The sequence below is a fragment of the Canis lupus genome, chromosome 18 (assembly GCF_003254725.2).
Source record: "Canis lupus dingo isolate Sandy chromosome 18, ASM325472v2, whole genome shotgun sequence".
NCBI lineage: Eukaryota > Metazoa > Chordata > Mammalia > Carnivora > Canidae > Canis > Canis lupus.
Window position 1 is genome coordinate 14384125 of NC_064260.1, and position 15349 is coordinate 14399473.

General features: G+C 38.3%; 1 long non-coding RNA gene across 1 annotated transcript; it reads left to right on the forward strand.

The window, feature by feature from the left end:
- Window positions 1–876: 876 nt before the first annotated feature.
- On the forward strand, window positions 877–10801 carry LOC112661494 (uncharacterized). The gene is made up of 4 exons (XR_004806692.2): window positions 877–1113; window positions 7163–7261; window positions 7589–7744; window positions 9217–10801. It is a non-coding gene; the product is annotated as an uncharacterized LOC112661494 (long non-coding RNA).
- The last annotated feature ends 4548 nt before the right edge of the window (window positions 10802–15349 follow it).

Consider the following 15349-nt stretch of genomic DNA (forward strand, 5'->3'; position numbering starts at 1 on the left):
CTCCTGCCTCTCCCCCCCTACCCCGCTTGTGCTCTCTCTCACTTTAAAGTAATAAATCTTAAAAAAGGGGGAAGGGGCATCTGAGTGGCACAATCAGTTAAATGTCTGACTCTTGGTTTCTGCTCCAGTGGTGATCTCAGGGTCTGGGGATGGTGCTCTTGCATCAGACTCCATACTTAGCAGAGTCTGCTTGAATTTCTCTCTCAGATAATAAATCTTAAAAAAAATAAATAAAAGTTCATCTTCTAGTCACCTCTGTTTTATATCAAGTTTTCGTATTAATTGTAATTCTGTATGCCCTATACCAGCACCATATCTAGCCCTATCTTTCCATAATTACATGTAACTTTCCAGGAAGAATTATTGACTGATAGGATAAGCACCAGAGCACCATGATTATTTTTACTCAGTTGTCTTAGCTATTGTGAGCCCTGTGCTCTTGTATAAATTCTAGGATCGATTTGGTCAAGTTCCTAAAAAGCTTTGTGGGACTTCAATTGAAAAGAATTGCATTCAATTAATAGATAAATTTGGTGAAATGATCATGTTTATAATACTGAGGCTTTGTATTTATGAATACAGTGTACCTCTCCATTTAGGTCTTTCATGTCCATCAAAGTTACAATTTTCTACCTAAAGATTTAAATGTACATCTATGTGACTTGTAGCCTTTGTTATTATCCTATATAGTAATAACATTTAAGTTACATTTCAAATTATAATTTTCATTGCTGGTGTACAGAACTGATTTTTATCGATTTTTCTACACGGGAACTTTGTTAAACCTCATTAATTTTAATAATTTGTAGATTCTTCTACTTTTATATGGAAAATTATGCTATCTATAAAAATAGTTTTGTTTCTTCATTTTGTTTGGTAATTAAACCTTTTTCTCCTATTATCTTTAATTATAGTTGCATGGTGATTGACATTGAAATCTATGAAAAATAGAGAGTATGTGTTCATTTGAAAATACAACAGCTACCATTTTGTTTCAGGATAGCAAACTTAACCAGAAATTTATACCATCTTGTATCTTGGTCATGCTAGTAATGTATAAAATTTGATCAATATCAACAATTCTTAGGTCGTGGAACAAATTGAAAATTCCAGGTAAGCTGATCAAAATAAGATAATAGTATTATATGACATATTTTATAATTCTGCCATCAGAGTCAATTTCTTACTGCTACAATTTGGATTTTGCTTGTACAAGAATAGTAATTACAAGTGAAGCTTTGCTTGCTAGTCTAATTTGAAAAAATATTTAATATAGTTTCTTAACAGCTTCCATTCAGATATAATTAACTGCAGTAAATGCATATCTAGAGTATACAATTTAATAAGTCTTTATGTATCTGTGCAACGGTCACCACATCCAATATAATAAATCTATATAAGTCAAATCCAAAATGTTCTTGTGACCCTTGGTAAGCCCTCTAACCCATCCATCCCACTTATTTCCCAGCAGCCATGGATATTTGTCACAATTAATTTGCATTTTCTGGAGTTGTATATAAATAGATTCAGTATTCTTTTTGTGGAACTTCTTTTCACCTAGCATAATTCTTTTGAGATCTATGTTGTATATATCAACAGCCCATTCTTTTTAGTGCTGAATGTTGTTGGTTATACCACAAACGGTGTATATGTTCACCTGCTGGTAGATACTTGGGCTCTTTCCAGTTTGAGGCTAATACAAGTAAAGTTTCTGTGAATATTCATATAAACAGCTTTTTAGGTACATATGCTACTCTTGGGGGTAAATAGCTAAGAATGTGATAACTGAGTCACATGGTAGGATTATGTTTAACTTTTTAAGAAATCCCATAGTGGTTGTACCATTCTAAATTCCCACCAACTCAGAGTTGAGTTACTTCACATCTTCATCAACACTTAGTATGGTCAGTCTTTTAATTTTAGACATTCTAATGGGTGTGGATCCCATTGTGGTTCTAGTTTGTATTTCTGGCTAATGATGGGGAGCATATTTTCCTGTGTTCATGTGCCATTTTTATATCTTTAGTTAAGTATCTGCTCAAAACATTTGCCCTCTATGTTTTTTTTACTGAGTTTTGCGACTTCTTTAGATAAGTCTAGACACAAGTCCATTGTTGGACTTGTATTTCATTCTTCATCTTTCCAGGAGCACAAGTTTTTAATTTGTTTCATTTAAGTTGTTTGTTTGTTTTTTTTAATAATCTCTACACCCAACATGAGCTCAGACTCACAACCCTGAAATGAAGAGTCATATGCTGTACCATGTTGTACCGACTGAGCCAGCCAGGTGCCCCATAAGTTTTAAATTTTGATGGATTCAAATGTATCATGTTTCCCTTATGGATTGTACTTTTGGTGTTACATCTGTGAAATCTTTGCATAGCCCAAATCACAAATATTTTGTATATTTTTTTCTCTAAAGTTTTTATAGTTTTAGGTCTTACATTTTGGACTATGGTCCATTTTGAGTTTATTTTTATGTGTGGTACATGGTATTGATCAAAGTTCCTTTTTTTTTTTTGCATATGGGTATCCTGCGTTCCAGCACCATTTGTTCAAAAGCTGTCCTTCCTCCACCTAATTGCCTTTGTACCTTTGTTCAAACAAACAAACAAAAAAAAAAAAAAAACAATTGTCCATGTAAGTGTGGTTCAGTTGTTCCACTGACCCATTTGTCTATCCTGAGGCTGATATCATATTGTCTCTTGATTACTGTATCAAGTGTTGAAATCAGGTAGCGTGAGTCCTGCAGCTTTTTCTTTTTTACCAAGTTGTTTTAGCTGTTAGAGATCTTGCATTTCCATATGAATGTTAGAATCAGCTCAGTTTCTACAAAAATGCCTACTAGGGTTTTGACTGGAATGTGTTGAACCTATAGATAATTCAGAAAGAATTGACATCTTAGTATTGAGTCTTTGACATGTGAACATGGTATAACTCTCCATTTGTATAGATCTTTGGTTTCTCTCAGCGTTGTATAGTTTTCAGTGTACAGAGTCTCGATGTTTTGTCAGATTTATCCCTTAGTTAATATTTTTATGCCATTGTAATCATTTTTTCACATAGAAAGGTAATTTATTTTTGCATATTAGTCTTATATGCTATAACCTCACTAAACTGACTTCTAGTAGATATGAACTACTTGTTTCCATTCCAAGGTACAGTTTGATTCCCTATCAAAATCCCATGAGCCATCATCATACTCCCAGAAAATCAAAGTGACACAGTCATCATTGGTTCTATTGAAGCTTCTTTCTTGATAGGAAGATCCCTGTCAAGTGGGATATGCTTTTAAGGATCCCTTTTTTAGAGAGGAAAATATTTAGTCTGATTCATCCACTGATTAGCAGCCATCAGAATCACTTTGGAACCAGTTGCTGAATCTCAGGCCCCACTCCAGATCTACAGAACCTGAATCTGCATTATTTGCATGCATATTAAACTGCTTCCTGTCCACAAAAAGCCCCATTGCAGATCCTTTACTTCTGGGTAGATCTGAAAAACTAGCTTCGTGTGTCATTTATCAAAAGGAATCTCAAGCCATTATCCTATATGAGGAATAGACTATTGTGCCCATTGCTAGATTGTTTGAAGAAATAAGAAATGTATTTTCATAAGTTTCAGTCTTTTTACAGCTTAGATTGGTCTATCATCAGAACGGAGAAGGAAGCTATGTGACCCAAGTAGAGATCGCAGATAAGTGAATAGGACCTTAATCACAATAGCATCCTCGAGAACCAACAAGTGCTTTGCTTTTCCCGTGTACTCCTCCAGTTACACTCCATTCACTCACCTCCTCAACCACACCGTAGACCTCTTGACACTACCTGCAGTCTGAATTCTTTCCTACCAAATCCTAACATCTTTTCAGTTCTCTCATCTCTTCAGTTCTCTCCCACGACATCTGTTCTTTGAGCTTATCAGGACTGCTAGCGAGCCTCCTTCCTTTCCTCCCCATCTCCTCTGGTTTTGCTTCTAGTTCCTCTTTCTTTGCTACCTAGTGACTCCTCCCTCCTGCCCATGTTCTTGACTTCCTTGCCTAGCAGAATCCCAACCACAGATCATTCTGTCAGCTTTCTCTGGTCCTACCATCAGACTGCTGAGTCCTGCTGGAAAAGTCATTCAGCTGTGCAGACTGAAACTACTTTAAAAGTCTAGAAGTTTGCTGGGTCCCCTTTGCAGTCCTTCCCAGGCAGCTCTAATCCATTCACCATTTGTATGTGTTTCCTGAGTCTGCTATGACAAATCACGACAACTTGATGGCTTGACACAGCAGAAGTTTGTTGTCTCTCAGTTCTGGAGGCCAGAAGTCCAAACTGTTTTCCCCTGCGAAATCAAGGTGTCAGCTGGGCTGCAGTCCCTCTAGAGAGTCTCAGAATCCACTCCTTGCAGTCCAGCTTCTACTGATTAGTCGCTTCCTTGGGTTGGGACTCCATCACTCTGTTGCCTATGTATTCACGTTGCCTTCTCCCGTGTGTCTGTGAAATCTCTCTGCCCCTCCTAAGGGGCATCCTGGATAATCTGGAGTGATCTCATCTCAAGGTTCTTAATCACAACTGCAAAAACTCTTACCAAGGTGACGTTTACAAACTCCAAGGATTAGGATTTGATATTTTGAGGTGGCCATTATTCAACCCACTGTACCATTCAAAAATAGTTCTGTTATGAAATACACCACATACAAAAGTATACAAAAATGCACAACTGTCCAACCAAGAAATAGAATGTTACCAATGCCCCTCAAACTCCTTTCACCTCCCCTACCTGATTGGATCTTTGATTCTAAATGTTGTAGTAATTCTTCCTTTGTGTGTGTGTGTGTGTGTATGTGTGTATAGCTTTTACTATCTTTTTTTTTTTAATTTTTTATTTATTTATGATAGTCACAGAGAGAGAGAGAGGCAGAGACATAGGCAGAGGGAGAAGCAGGCTCCATGCACCAGGAGCCCGACATGGGATTCGATCCCGGGTCTCCAGGATCGCGCCCTGGGCCAAAGGCAGGCGCTAAACTGCTGCGCCACCCAGGGTTCCCAGCTTTTACTATCTTAAATCATATGTGGTTTGGGGGCACCTGGGTGGCTCAGTGGTTGAGCGTCTGCCTTTGGCGCAGGTCGTGATCCTGGGATCAAGTCCCACATCGGACTCCCCGTGGGAAGCCAGCTTCTCCCTCTGCCTGTGTCTCTGCCTCTCTTTGTGTGTCTCTCGTGAATAAATAGATAAAATCTTTTTAAAATGTGGTTTTGATCGCTGTTTTTAAAGTTTATAAAAACAAGTTTGGACATGTTTCTTGGACATTTTTTTGAAATTTATCTCTGTCGATGAATTTAGTTGTAGTTTATTAATCCTCACTGGTATAATTTCATTGTGTAAATATACCAAATGGGTAGGCATTTGGATTGTTTGGAACTTTTGCCATTCTGAGTGATACAGTGAATTGCTGAGTTGTAGGGTATATATGCCTGTTTAACTTACGTAATGCAAACCATTTCTCAAAATGTTTATACCAGTTTACATTTTCTCTGGTAGTGGATGAGGGAACCCATTGATTCATAGTCTTAGGGACATTTGGAGTTGTTTCAGTGTTCAATTTTTGCCAATTTGGTGAGTTTTAAATATTTCACACTGCTTTTAACATCCCGGTTATGAATGAGGCTAAGCATCTCTTCTTAATGTTCCTATTCTTCTTTCTGTAAAATTACTATTTTTTTTGTTTCTACCTTTTTTCTTACTGATTTGGTAAAGTTCCATAATATTCTGGATACTATTCCTTTCTATTATATGTGTCACAAATACTTTTCCCTGGTTATCTAAAATAAGTCAAGAAATGTTTGCTTTTATTCTTTACTCTGGAATAATTATACAAATTGGGAGTGTTCATTCCTTGAATATCTCATAGAGCTTACCAGTAATATCATGGGGGCTTGGAATTCTCTTTGTGTGAAAATAATTTTTATTTTTTTAAAAGATTTTATTTATTTACTCATGAGAGATACAGAAAGAGAGAGGCAGAGACATAGGCAGAGAGAGAAGCAGGCTCCATTCAGGGAGCCCGATGTGGGAATCCATGTGGGACTCGATCCCGGGACTCCAGGATCCCACCCTGAGCCAAAGGCAGACACTCAACCGCTGAGCCACCCAAGCATCCAGGGATTTTTAAATTACTGTCTCAATCTTAATTGTGATTATAGGACATTTACATTTTTAAATTTTTCTTGTATCAGTAATATTTTGAGGAATTTTTCCATTGCATCTGAGTTTTCAAATTTTTTAGCATGAAATTTGATCCATATTTTTAAAGGATAAGTTTTTACTTTCTTGAGCCTAGCTAGTTTTTTTTTTTTTTTCTTTAATTTCTGCTCTCATCTTCATTAGCCCTTTCCTTTTACTTTCTTTGGGCTTACTTTGCTGTTTTTCTTTCCCCCCCAGCTTGAAATGGGCCCTTAGCTTATTAATTTTTCAACCTTATATACATGTTTGTGATGTTATATTCTCCACTGTTTTAGCTTTATCCCACAAGTTTTCCATGTTGTGCAGTATCTTTATCATTTTAGTTCTAAATGTTCACATTTTACATTACAATTCTTTGATCCATTGGTTATTTGGTAATATGTTCCCCAAAATGGGGTTTTCTAGTTTTTGTTTTGTTTTGTTGGTTTTTTTTTTTTTTTTTTTTTTTTTTTTTTTTTGGCTTCTAAGGTCATTGCATTGCAGTCTCTACAATGATCAGTCCTCTTTGGAATATTTTGGCTTGCTTTTTTGACCTAGTTTATGGTCAAAAATGTTTCATGTGCTTGAAAGAATGTATATTTTATTCAGTGTGGTGTTCTATGGTTTGCCCTATATATTAGGTTATTAATTTTATTACTGGTCTGTATGTTAACTGAAGCACAAATAGATAGGATACAATACATTAAAAATAAAATAATGATAAAAAAGATTGGGCAAAACAAGTTTACCTCTCTGGGATTTGCTTAGCTTCTTAAATCTAAAGATTTATATCTTGCCAAATTTAGGGAGTTTTTCAGCCATTGTTTCTTCCAGTACTTTTCAGCTATGCCCTCTTTCTCCTCTTCTAGGACGATCATGACATAAATGTTAGATTTTTGTTGTTGTTGTTATAGTTCTGCAGGCCTCAGATTTGTTCTTATTTTGCTTTTTATAGCCTATTTTCTCTCTAGATGTTGTGTGACATCAGTCTTCCAGTGCACTGATTCTTTCCTCTGTGTCTTTGATCCTCCAGTTGACTCCATCCATTGTTCAGGTATTGTATTTTTCAGTTCTAAAGTTTCCATTTGGGGGGGCACCTGACTGGCTCAATCAGAAGAACATGTGACTCTTGATCTCGGGGTTGTGAGTTTGAGCCCCACATTGGGTTTAAAGATTACTTAAATAAATAAACTTTAAAAAAAAATAAAATTTCCATTTGGTTGTTTATTTGCTGAAACTTTCTACTTTTTTGCTGTTTTTTTATTTGCCTCAAGAATGTTTATAATTGCTGTTGAAGCATTAGTGTTAGGACTGCTTCAAAAATCTTTGTCAGATCATTAATTCTATCATCTCAGTTTTCTCATTGTCTTTTCTCATTCAGTTGAAGATCTAACTGGTTCTTGGTGTGATGAATGATATTTACTAGAAACCTGGACATTTTGGGCACCATGTTATGAGACTCTGGTGCCTACATCAGCCTTCTGTTTTAACAGGCCTCCTCTGAAGTGTCAAAGCAGGCCTGTTCCAGCAGACAGAGGTAGGGCCCCTCCTTGATCACCTCAGATGGATACAACTCTAGGTTCTTCATTGTACTTTCCTGATGTGGATATTGCTAGGGCCACAGTTTTTTCTGTGCTATTTGGCTGGAGTAGAAGGTTATTGTCTAAACATTTTCTATCTTGCTAGGCTGCCTTTTTTTCTTATCCTTTGACCTTTGACTAGAGAGAGCCAGCTTTTTTTTTTTTTTTTTTTTTTTTTGAGAGCCAGCTTTTATTGGGACTTATTTCTTTCTCTTATTTTTGTCTGCACCTTTTGGCGTTCCCAATTGCCACATTCTTCAGCTCCAGGTTTGAGATGTATGAGGTAAAAAGAAAATCCGGAGAAGCCACCACTGTATTGTGTTCCTTGGATCCCAAGGTCCCTGGCCACTGTTTTGTCATCTCTCCATCTTTCAGAAATTTCTTATGATTGTTTTATACATAATCTCTCAAGTTTTTAATTGTTCTTAATGAGACAAAGAGGGAAAAGAAAAGTACATCTTATGGGAAGCAGCAATTATTATTTTCTTATTTGCCAAACTACATCTTTAGTCAGGGGAGGTAAGATCAGTAGAGAAAATGAGTGTTCTTTCTACGTAATTGCTTTCTTCCCACTTATAGCACAATGATCAGATATGCTGGAAAAATCATCAAGGTGTGGAAATCATTTTGACATAAATTTTCCTTTTTCAGGAACTCAAACCAAATAGTGTATAATTTCATTTAAATCAGAAGTTGTGTGCATGCTCCTGATTTTGCCCATGATCAGATTAAAAGTCATTGCTTTAGAGATACAACTTAGTCACTTTATAAATGAGATCTAAAGAGCAGCAAGCTTGAAAGTGGAAGTAACATCTACTGTAGTCCCAAAGGGAAAGTAATTGACTCTCAATTCAGTTTTTCCTCCCATTGTACTATTTGCTTCTCATAACTGTTTACTTCTACAGTTTCTTTTGTTGGGATTTTTAAGAAAACTATATAAATCAGCAAGGAATACATTTTATTACAAATAACAAAACCATCCTTTTGTGGTTTAAATAGAGATGTATCTGTATCATACAACCAAATCCTTTACCTCTTAGAAAAAAGAGGGAATAAATGAATAAATACACAAACCCCATGTAGTTATACCTCCTACACACACACACACACACACACACACACACACACACGATCAACTGTCAATGCTGAGAGATTGAGTAAGATGAGGACTGAGAATCAACCTTTGCAGTTGAATGTGGAAGTGTACTGTCTTTGGCTAAGGCCATTTCAGTGGAGTTCTGGGAACATCCTAATGTGAATAGTCCCAACAGAATGATTTGTGATGAGAGTGTAAACTAGCAAGTATAGATGACTCTTGAGGTGTTTTGCTATAAAGTCGGGCAGAGAACTGGTAGAAGAGCTGAAGGAGGGTGTGGGGCATTTTTTTGTGCTTAAGATTTAAGCTATTACAGCATGTTATTTATTTCAGAGAGACAGAGCATGCAGTGGGGAGAGGGACAAAGGGAGAGGAAGAAAGAATCTCAAGCGGACTCCTTTCTCAGTGCAGAGTGAGTCACAGCACTTGATCTTATAACCCTGACATCATGACCTGAGCCAAAATCAAGAGTTGGATATTCAGCTGACTGAGCCACCCAGGCACCCGTAAAGAATGTTTGTAAGCTGAGAGGATTGATTTATGTTAAGACTAAAAAAAAAAAAAAAAAAAAAATTGATGATACAAGGAGAGGAGGAATGACTGCAGAGCTGAGTCCTGGAGAATGTAAGAGAAGAAGGGATCTGATATCCAAAGGAAAGACTGATGTTGGTGAAAGCAAACATAGTTCATCCATTCTATTAGAAGAGAAAATCAGAATTTTTAAAGTTTTGTTTGTAGATTTTGGCAATGAGACAAGAATTTCTATTTGATTGCACCTGTTTCTTTTCTATTTTTTTGTTTAAGTTGTCTCCACGCCCAGTGTGGAGCCCAGTGCAGGGCTTAAGCTCATGACCATGAGATCAAGACCTGAGCTGAGATCAAGAGTCGGAGGCTTAACTGACTGAGCCACCCAGGCGCCCTGCACCTGTTTCTGAATATAAACTAAGCAAGGTCATCTACTGAGAATGAGGAGAGAGGAGATGTAGAGATTTGAATGGAGAGGAGAACAAATGGAATGGAGTGCATAAAAATAAAATGGCATTGTACTGGGGACCATAGCCAATGCAATAAGACAAGAAAGAAAAATACAAATATAAGAAAGCAAGAAACTAAGCTGTTATTTTTTTTAAATGTGAGCTTTTTTTTTTAAGATTTTATTTATTTATTTATTTATTCATAGACATAGAGAGAGAGAGGCAGAGACACAGAAAGAGGGAGAAGCAGGCTCCATGCAGGGAGCCCGATATGGGACTCGATTCCGGGTCTCCAGGATCACACCCCAGGCTACAGGCGGCGCCAAACTGCTGTGCCACCGGGGCTGCCCGAAACTAAGCTGTTATTAATACATAATATATATCCACACAGAAAATGCAAAATGATCTACCAACTGACTACTATAGTTTAGGAAGAGAACTGAAAAAAAAAAAAAAAGGAAGATAACTGAATATAAGATCAATATACAAAAACTGCATTTCTATGTACAGTAAAAGTTATAAAACGTAATTTAAGAAAATATATAATCTAAAGTAACAAAAGATTAGGAAGTGAGAGATAAAGCTAATAATATGCAAGATTATTGGCAAGAAAACTGCTCTGTTTAATAAGCAAATTTCATTCAATTACAATAAAAATCCCAAAGTTTATGGAAAATCTTGACAAACTGATTCTTATGGAAGAGCAAAAGCCCTCAGATAACCAAGACACTCCTGGAGTAGATTAACTAGTAACTTAGTATAAAGCTATTGTCGGAACACCTGGATGGCTCAGCAGTTGAGCGTCTGCCTTTGGCCCACGGCGTGATCCTCGGGTTCCAGGATCAAGCATGGAGCCTGCTTCTCCCTCTGCCTGTGTTTCTGCCTCTCTTTGTGTGTGTCTCTCATGAGTAAATAAATAAAATCTTTAAAAATAAATAAATAAAGCTATTGTAATTAATATGGTATGATGTGAAGGAGAGAGAAACTGATCAATAGAATAAAAGAAATAATTAAGACAAATTATGCAATATGTAAAAGAAAATATGTAAATTCGATACATGATATAGAAGATATTGCAGATTCAGTGTAAACAAAATGCCTAGCATATAATGGGTGATCGGTATATATTTGTTGAATTAACGTTTGGATAAACGATTGAGTAGAAAAAGTATGAACTCTTTAATGTTTGACATTGGGATAATTGGTTATCCTTATTTTTAAAAAATTAGATTCCTCTCTCAGACTATAATTAAAATCAATTTCAGACCAGTTAAAAACCTGAATGTGAGGCAACCTGGCTGATTCAGTTGGAAAAGCTTATGACTCTTGATCTCAGAATCATAAGTTGGAGTCTGACATGGGATGTAGAGATTACTTAAGTAAATAAAACTTAAAAAAACAGAACCCTATATGTGAAAGGTAAAACTTGAAAAAATTTAAAACAGTCTGTGGAACAACATCTTTTAGTCTTTAGGGTGGGGATGGATTTCTCAAACAGATGCAAAAAGTGTTCACTGTAAATGAAGTAACTGACAAACTCAACTATATTAAAGTTTGGGACTTCACTGCTGTGAAAATGAATAAATTACATCCATATACAACACGTCTATCTTAGAAACAATGCAAAGTAAAAATAGCAAATCATGGAAAACTATTGATGTGATACTATTTTTATATTAAGCTCAGAAAGAAGCAACGCAAACTACTCTGTGGGTATACAATGATACATGGCTAAACATTTGGTTTCTCAAAAAGCAAGGGAGGGGTGCCTGGGTGGCTCAGTCAGTTAAGCATCTGTCTTCAGCTCAGGTCATGATCCCAGGGTCCTCGGATAAAGCTCCGCATCGGGCTCCCTACTCAGGGAGCCTGCATCTCCCTCTCCCTCTGCCTGCCACTCCCCCTGCTTGTGCTCTCTCTTTCTCTGCAAATAATTAAATAAAAATTAAAAAGCAAGTGAATAGTAAACCTAAAATTCAAAATGTGATACCTTGGAGGGAGAAAAGGAGATTGGGATCCAGGAAGAGCACATGGGGGTTTCAAAAGCACTGATAATGTTCTAGTTCATGAATTCAGTGGTGGATTCATGTATATTTGATTTATTATTAAACTTCATAATGAAAGATGTTGCATACACTCTTTCAAATGTGTCAAATACTGCATAATAACATTTAAGAGAGAAAAAAATGCATAGTAATATGGGCCCAGTAAGATTTATAGACAATGGCTGTGAATAGAAGCACTTATGGCTCTTCTCAGCTCAACTCACTATTTACTGTCTAATCACCAGCATCTCACTCTGCTCCCTTCCTTTTTTTTTTTTTTTTTTTTTCTGCTCCCTTCCTATGTTCACCGTCTTGTTCAAGCCAAGGTACTAGCTGTTCTCCTCCTGGCTTCCTGCCTCTCTCTAGCCCACCTTCTTCTCAACCTCCTCATTGCCCTCACAACCACTCTGGTCCCTGCAGTAGGATTGAGTGACAATGTTTTTCTCTGACTGCACTAGTGACAGTAGGAACTTAGCTCTGCCTTCGCTTCCTTCACATACACATGTAGTAATTCATTCTCTACAGGTGGAATGCTGCTTTGAGGAGCAAAGCATCACAATCAAATTTATATATATAATTTACTTTGGAGAAAAAAAGAAAATTACCTATATATATGTATGAGGTTTTAGTTGCAGTTAATTATGGTACCTGGCTGGGAAAATTAGATGATTTACCAGCAGAAACACGGACATACAGCAAAAAGTCCTGTATTGGTTTGTTAGACCAGTTATTGCCTTCCTTCAAGTGTCACAACTTTTTGTTTTTTAAGTATAGGACATGTTTTTATGTTCCCCATAATTACTTAAATATATAAACATAATACTTTAATATTTCATACATTTAACAAATGTTTATTAAATATTACTTTGTATCAGTAACCCAAACAGATGAAGTTCCTCATAGTACTTACATTTTTTTTAAAGATTTTATTTATTTATTCATGAGAGACACAGAGAGAGAGAGAGAGAGAGAGAGGCAGAGACAGGCAGAGGGAGAAGCAGGCTCCATGCAGGGAGCCCGATATGGGACTCGATCCGGGGTCTCCAGGATCATGCCCTGGGCCAAAGGCAGCACTAAACCACTGAGCCACCCGGGCTGCCCCATAGTACATACATCTTCGAGGGAGGGGCAAAAAACAAAGAATGCACGTAATCTCAGTACATATAAAAGGTGCATTACCAGCCAGTTATGTAAAATCCTGTGACAGAAACAAAGGAGAAAAGAGAAAGCTGGTTCAAAACTTCAGAGGGAGGTTTGGAGAAGAGAGACTAAAATGTTTAGGTGGTTAAGACAGGCCTTTTTGAAGAGGTAGAGTGAATACTTGAAAGAAGTGAGGGTGTTGGCCCTAAGGTCACCAGGGAGCAGCCTCCAAACGGAGGGAAGAGCTCCAGCAGAAAGTGCCAAGGTAGGAACACGTCTCACATGTGCAAGTGTATCAGAGTTCAAGGGGATTTGTTAAAAGGGTTGGGCCTCACGCAGTCTGGGGAGCTGCTTTCTTCTCCAAAGCCTGGGAGAGAAGGTTGCCTGTTCACCTGGTCCTATGAGGAAGTCATGGTAGACGAGCAGGACTAGCAGTCAGGAAGGAAAGGTGAGTGGGAATCAAGGGGGCACAGGAAACAGAAGAACAGCCAGAACCTGTGGAACCAAACCAGAACCCACTCTGTCTCTCTCTGCTTCCACCTCACCTGTACAGGTGAGCTGCAGAGCTGCACACACCTGACTCAGAACTCGGAGAAGATGAAGATCTGGCAACAGCATCACCAACAAAGAGAGCCAGCAGGCCAGCGACAGCACGCACACCCTACACTGGGCCCTGCCCTGGGCCCTCCGTCCCCGCCTTCACAGCACAGTGGCTGCTGCTCCACTGCTGCCTTGCAGATCTCACACCAAGTTCTCTCGCAAAGAGGAAGGGGAGCGAATTCTGGGACATGCAGCTCCTGCTTAGCTAAGGTGACACACTTTAAAATTCCAAGGAAGAGCGAGGAGGCCAAGGTCGCCAGACTGGGCTGAGCATGGATGGGATAAAGTAGTAAGGGATGAGGCCAGGGGTGTATAGTGGGCTCAGGTCCTAAGGGGTCTTAAAGGGCATTGTGAGGACTTGGGCCTTCACTCTTGGTGAAATGAGGACTCTGCAGGATTTTGAGCTGAGGAGTAATTGTTATTTTTAAGAGGAACATCTAAGCAGTTTATTAATGTTGTAACTAGCAGTACAATAGTTAACCCTGAAATATACCCTCTTATCAATAATGACTTAGACTAAAAGGAAATGTCAGAAATCAATGGAAAATGGAAGCATCCTTCAATAATTGATATTGAGAAAATTGGACATTTAGGGGAAAAGTAAGTTAGGTTCTCATGTTATTCCCACAAATAAATTTCAGATTGATTAAATAAGTAGATGCATACCATTTAAAGTAGAAGCAGAAGTGGCTAATAACCTCTCTGGAAAACAATTTCATCCAACAAATATTGATTAAGAATCTGCTAAGCGCTAGGCCACTCTGCTAGCCACCTGGGAGACAAATATAATGAATGTACTATTCCTGCAGTGAAGGAATCTATGTTCTGCTGGGATATTTTGCAATACACCCCTAGAGTTTTGAAATTGCAAAAAGTAAAATATTTTCTCCACACACAGGGGTGTAAAAATGTAACCTGTTTATTTGCTATAGCTCGTCATATCCATTTTGAGGCTTTATTAAGGTAATCTTAGATAAGTTTCTGGTAAATTCATTTGTTTCAGATTAAACTCAGTTAACTCAACTTATTTTTTAAATTTCATTTATTTATTCATGAGAGACAGAGAGAGAGAGGGGTAGAGACACAGGCAGAGGGACAAGCAGGCTCCATGCAGGGAGCTTCGACGTGGGACTCAATCTGGGGTCTCCAGGACCACGACTTGGGCCAAAGGTGGCGCTAAACCGCTGAGCCACCAGGGCTGCCCAGTTAATTCAACTTTGAAATGTCCCCCTCCTCCCCACCAAAATGGCATTTAGATTCTGGGGAGCTTCCGTATTATCATAGCCTTGACAGGCTCCCTCTGTCCCTGATGGCCTTGTACCCCATCTGCTCTTGGATGAGGCCACCCTCACCACCACTCCCACCAAATACACTGAGATGTTCCAGGAGTCAGAAACTGGTCCTGGGAGCTGGGTCTTCCTCACCCTCACCTCCCAAGCCCCTTCAAATCTGCCTGCTTGCTCTCCTTTTCCCACTACTTCCTTCTGAGTGTTCCTGTGCTCAGAAGCCTCAGATACTGAAAAGCACCCCAAGCTCCCTTTACCCACACACACTTTGCCAGCATTTCCATTCCACTGCCCCAGCCGGAAGCAGACACAGGTGCTCTCTGACCTCAGATCCTCAACACTGTCTGGATTGATGTCATCTCCTACCCACCGTGTCCTTAGCAGGTGCATCAACTGGAGCTCCAACCTCCTGGAGACTTTCAGG